This window comes from Ceratotherium simum, chromosome 11 (assembly GCF_057802395.1).
Source record: "Ceratotherium simum simum isolate JZ-2026a chromosome 11, ASM5780239v1, whole genome shotgun sequence".
Taxonomy (NCBI): Eukaryota; Metazoa; Chordata; class Mammalia; order Perissodactyla; family Rhinocerotidae; genus Ceratotherium; species Ceratotherium simum.
Window position 1 is genome coordinate 12,635,460 of NC_141910.1, and position 6,418 is coordinate 12,641,877.

Consider the following 6,418-nt stretch of genomic DNA (forward strand, 5'->3'; position numbering starts at 1 on the left):
TACTGGAACTTGCAAGATGATTCCATAGAGTTGACCCCCTCTCTTATTCTTCAACATTCCACTCTTGGTTTTTTAACATCTGCTTCTAGTTTCCTTCCTGGTTCTCTGGCTGCTCCTTCTCAACCTCCTTTGCTTATTTTTTCTCTTCTATGTGGCCTTTAAATATCAGGACTCCTCAAAGCTCTATCCTGGCACCTCTTACTCTCTCTACCTTCCCTTCGACTATTTTACCCACTGCCATGGCTGTAAATATCTATATGTTGATAACTCCCAAGTTGATCTCCATCCTGGTCTCTTCTCTGAGCTCCTACTGTATATATCTGTATCGTCGACATTTCTGAGTTAATACATTCAAAACGGAACTCCTGATCTACCCCCAAAGCTGCTTTTCCTCCCAGTCTTTTTCATCTCTGTAATTGGGAACAAGCAGCTTCCAGTTAGTTGCTTGCGCCAGAAACACAGGACTCAGCCTTGGCTCACATTCAACTCTTCATTGAGACTTGTATATTCTTTCTCCAGGGTAGATCTCAAGTTACATCTACCTCTCTCCACTGATCTAGTCCAGGTCAACACCATCTTCTGCCCAGACAGCCACAATAGCCTCTTAACTGCTTCAGCGTTTTAAAATGTAGGTAGTATCATCCTTCTGAAAACCTTTCAATGGCTGGCCACCTTGCTTCAAAGAAAATCCAAGATTCTTGGCAGCTAGTTGCAGCTCCTTTCACTTTCTACCATGCCTTCCACCTTCTTATCACATTGGCTTCTTTTGGTGCCTTGATCATAGCAAACTCTTACCTGCTTCAAGGCCTTTGTACATGCTGTTAACTCTGAGCAGACCCTCTTCCCTCTTTCTTCATTCAGCTAACTCATCTTCGGGGGTCTCAGCTTAAATGACATCTCCTAAGACTCCCCAGTATCTCTTAGATCTCCCCTGTTAAACTCTCTTAATGCTTTTAATGCATTCTGTGCTTTTCCTCCTACTAGTAACTATGTAATTGTTTGATTAATATCTGTCTTCTTCGGGCCGGCCCCGTGGCTTAGTGGTTAAGTGCTCGCGCTCCGCTACTGGTGGCCCGGGGTTCGGATCCCGGGCGTGCACCGACGCACCGCTTCTCCGGCCATGCTGAGGCCTCGTCCCACATACAGCAACTAGAAGGATGTGTAGCTGTGACATACAACTATCTACTGGGGCTTTGGGGGGAAAATAAATAAATAAAATTATTAAAAAAAAAAAAATCTGTCTTCTCCAACTGAATGTAAGCTCCAGGAGAGCAAGGGCCATATTTTTTATTCACCATATATCACTGACAGAGGTCTGACCTTAGACTTTCAAAGTGGAAACCTTCATACGGCTTCATTACTGAGTGAGGTTTTGGTGTCTGATAATTTGGGATTTCTCTTTCACAAACTGCAACCTGAGTCCTGAGATAACACGCAGGGATGGATTAGCAACTTTACTGTCTGTCTTTTCCACTCACTTGGGACCCAGGCTAAAGCATCAGCTGCCCCAGAGAGCACTGACTAGCTGGGAGGGGCAGGAAACTTGTTGTGGGAACCAAAGTGGGAAGAAGGCCCTGTGTGGTTGAGGTTGTTCACGTAAAGCTAGAGTTTTGCAAATGATGAGACAGGACACTGACACAGAATGAAAATGCAAGGTTGCAAATCCTGCCCTAGTGAGCTGGAAAGGGGAACTGTACAATGAATGGAGATGGGGGGTGGGGGAGGAGGGATTCTGAAAAGGCAGTACTGGTGGCTTTATAATTTGCTGCTTAACTTCTGCTTTCAGCATCTGCTGTGACCAGATGGTGTGCAGTGATCTCTCTGGCCAACTGAGCCAAGGAGGGAGTAGAACCTCCCCTGTCTTTGCAAACTATAGTCTGTGTCTGGAGGGGAACAAATTGCCCCGTAGCACTTTGCAATTGCTCTCTCACACACACAAATCTTATCTTTAATCCCTAAATGGACTATATTGATATGCTGGTCAAATACTGACCTTGGATTTTTTTCCAGATCGCTGAGGCACCCTACTGCCATTCCTACCCACCCCCCAATCTAGATATCCCGAAAGGTTTTCTAATTAGTAACTAGCCTTTTATATTCTCAGTGATTCTCCAACTTGAAGAACCATCCCACTTTTAAAAGTGGGAAAAACCTTCATGAATTCCTTTCTCCCCATGCTGTCTGGAAATATTTTTATGATAATTACATTATTTAAATAATATAAATTATTATAAAAGTATAAATCTATAAATATCCTTATGCTAGATACAGCTTTGATAGCTTTTATACAGCTATCAAATCACACAGTTATAAATTAAACACCAAGAAAACTACTAGTTAATAAAATCAAAATAACATCATTACTTAATGTGAGAGGTTATATTTGGATGAAATAAAATCACCGGCAACATGAATATGGTAGTGACAGGTACAGGTCAAGTTCTTTTGCACTGGGCATCCCGCACCATCATTTGCTGAGCTATGACTCGATCCTCCCACAATGTTCCTTTTCCTTGATTTCTTCATTCTATCATGCTGTCATGTGGCTGTCACTTGGTGCTAATGCATTGTTTTCATATCATTTGCTTCTGTTAATGTTTCATTTGATCATTACAACTTGGCACTTTGGTACCAATATGAGCAAGCACCAATGGACCTACAGTACTGAAATTGTGTTATCAGAGGATCATACAGATGATCTAGAACTGCACTGTCCAGTATGGCAGCCACCAGCCATATGTGGCTACTGAGCACTTGAAATTGTGTCTAGTCTGAATTAGTTGTGTTGTAGATGCAAAATACACTCACATCATGTTTTGATGACTTAGAATGGAAAAAAGGTAAAATATCTCATTAAAAATGGATTCCATGTTAAAATCACATTATTTTGGATATATTAGGTTAAATAAAATATATTATCAACATTAATTGCACTTTTTGGTTTTCTTTATTTTTGCTTTTAAAAAATTTTATATACTAGAAAATTTTAAATTACACATGTGGCTCACATTATATTTCTATTAGACTACACAGTCTAGAATAATTGTATGTGTGTGTGAGAGAGAAAGTGAGTACAACAAACTGAAAATGCCATACAAAAAAATTCTCATAGAAAATACACAGGTACCCAAGACACACAGATCTAGTTTCGAGTTTAAACCACTGCTCTAGCATTTAATGGATGCATTCTTTCTCAGAAGCCACGGGTACAGAACCAGCGTAGGACTTTCCTTGTGGCTCTCATTCCAGTATCTTAGTGATATAATATGTCTATGGTTTTCTCACATGGCTTCCTTGTAAAAGTGTTTTGGGGAAGGATCCAGACACTTCCATCCCTCCCAGAAAATATGTACTGCCATATCTGGTCATTTCACTGCCATTTGACCAAAAGACTGTTCTCCACAGGGGAAATCTGGGGTAGATAAAGGTCTAAAAAAAAAAGAAAAAAAAAGTGGAAATGTACTCTCTGGGCAAACAGATGCAACTACTTCCCAAGCTAAATGAAAGCTACTGAAATCAGGGACTGCATCAGTCAAAAAATCGGTCTAAATAATATTTAGCCCAATACCCTATTGCATTTATTTAGCAAATATTTACTGAATATCTGCCCTGATAAATCCCTGATAAATACATCAAGGATTTGCTTTCAGGAAGCTGGTCATCTAATAGAGGTGATAAAACACATCAAAATTTCTTCCTTTTTAAATAGCAAATGTTGGGTAGGCCCACTGGCATAGCGGTTAAGTTCCCAGGCTGCACCCAGGGTTCACCGGTATGGATCATGGGCGCGGACCTACACACTGCTCATCAAGCCATGCTGAGGCGGCATCCCACATACAGCAACTAGAAGGATGTGTAACTATGACATGCAACTATCTACTGGGGCTTTGGGGAGAAAAAAGCAAAAAGGAGGAAGACTGGCCCTGTTTGTTAGCTCAGGGCCAGTCTTCCTCAAAAAACAAACAAACAAACAAAAAAACCTTAAAAAAATAGCAAGTGTTAACTGAGTATATCTATGTTCTAAGAAATATCTAAGTGAGTTCTATACCTTAACTCATTTAATCCTCACAATGCTATGAAATTGTCCCCCATTACACAGACGAGAAAACTGAGGCAAAAGATTATGAAACTACTCAAGGTCATACAGTCACTAAGTAACACTGGCAGGGTTCAAACCCAGATGGTCACCTCCAAAATATGAGCTTTTTTAGTCACTACTCAATCTTGCTTTTCTTTTAAAAAAAAGTTAAGAAATGATGTTAGTATTTACTTATTAGAGAAACATTGGAATATACCAAAAGGAACAAAAGAACATAAACCCTCCAATTCCTACCCTTAACACAACAGCTATTTAATATGTAAATACAACTTTTTAACTTGAACTATAATTATATATTGTAAGAAGGATATAGATAAAGGGCTACAAGAGTTCAGAAGAAGGACAGAGGATTTCCAGCTAGATCTGGAATGACAGGGTACAACGTGGATGTTGGGGCATTCCAGGCAGAAAGCATCGCAAGAACAGGAGCATGGACTCAAGGAGGCCCAGAGCTTATTGGGGAAACAGCAAAGAGCTCTTTGGGTGGAGTACTAACTTGAGCAACAAAGCTAGAAAACTAAGCCAAGGCCAAGTCATAAAAAGCCTAGTATTCTTCCACTTTTCATCTTATCAGTACTGGTAATATTGTACTGATGACCATTTATTCCTGTGTCAATCTCCTCTATTATACTGGGAATTCCAGTCTATATCCCCATTCATTCAACAAGCATTTATTGAGTGCTTTCTGTGTGCCAGGCACTGTGCTAAAGCACTGGGGATGACAAACGATCAAGCTGTGTCTCTGCCCCTAAGAGAATTCACATTCTAGTGGAAAAAAAAATGTAAGACAGGTGTGATTGAAATATGAACAGTGTGCGTTTCTGTCATTTGCTATCAAAAAAGCCTGGCTAAAGTAGACTATTCCCAACATTTCTGGCCATGATCTCCCTTTTTCTTTGCCTCCAATCCTACCTTATAGAAGCCAGATCATAGGGAGTAACAAGTTTTTGAAAAATAAAATCACCGTGATCAAATGAGGAGTCTCATTTGGATGGGCCAGGTAGAACTGAGTGGCAAGTAAGACAATGACTGAAAAATGCCCATGGAATTTAGAAACTAAGACACTAGAGAGCTTGGTGAAAACAGTTTCTATGGGAGGGCGGGTGGGGTGCAAAATCCAAACTGACAGGTGTAGAGGAACAAACAGATGGTGATATCATGGAGACAGTGAATGGAGACTCTTATTGAGCCAGCATCCCTTTTTGTGTTGTTGAATGGTCCTTTGGTGGCCTGAGGTAACTGTAAAGGAAGATAAAAATAAATTTGTTTCAAATCGCCAATAAGCATGTCAAAAGATTCTCAACAATGGCCAAAAGGGAAATGCAAATCAAAATCATGATGACATACAACTCCACACCCAGTAGGATGACCATAATCAAAACAACTGATAATACCAAATGTTATTGAGGATGTGAAAATATTAAAACCCTCAGACATTTGCTAGTGGGAATGTAAAATGGTGCAGCCAATTTGGAAAACAGTCTGGCAGTTCCTCAAAAAGTTAAACATATAGTTACCATATGATCCAGCCACTCCTAGTGGACACATTCGTCCACACAAAACCAGTACAGGAATGACTCACAGCAGCATTATTGGTTATGTCACACGGGGGAAACAATCCTAAAAACCATCAACAGATGAATGGATAAACAAAATATGGTATATTCATACAATGGAATATTATTCATCCATAAAAAGAATGCAGTGCTGATACATGCTACTACACGGATGAACTTTGAATATATTATGCTAAGTGAAAGAAGTCAGTCAGTCACAAAAGACCGCATATTGTATAATTCCATTTATATGAAATCTCTAGATTAGGCATATCCATATAGAAAGGAGGTACACAGTTGTTGCCAGGGGTTGGGAGAAGGGAGGAATGGTGAGTGACCGCTAATGGGCACCAGTTTCTTTTCCAGGTCATGAAAATATTCTAGAATTAGATAGTGGTGATGGTTGCACAACTCTGTGAACATACAAAAAAACCTATGTACATTTTAAAAGGGTGAATGTTAGGCTATGTGAATTATATCTTAATTTAAAAATCCATTTAAAATTTTAAAAAACTGCAGCGCTCACAAAAACCCCCTGGCGTCTAGAAAACAGGGACGGAAGCCAGCAAAATGAGTGTGGACCAAGCACGAGACCAGGCCCAGGACCGCAACCCTACCACCCCTTCGAGAGAAGGAAGTCCCAGTCAGGAGGCTGCTGATTGGCTGAGTTGTAGGAGAGGGCGGGGCTAAAAGGGGAGCGTCGAGTCCCTCTCGACGGGGTGGGGCGGAGCGAAGCCTTCTCTCGCGAGATTTTGCTGGTTCC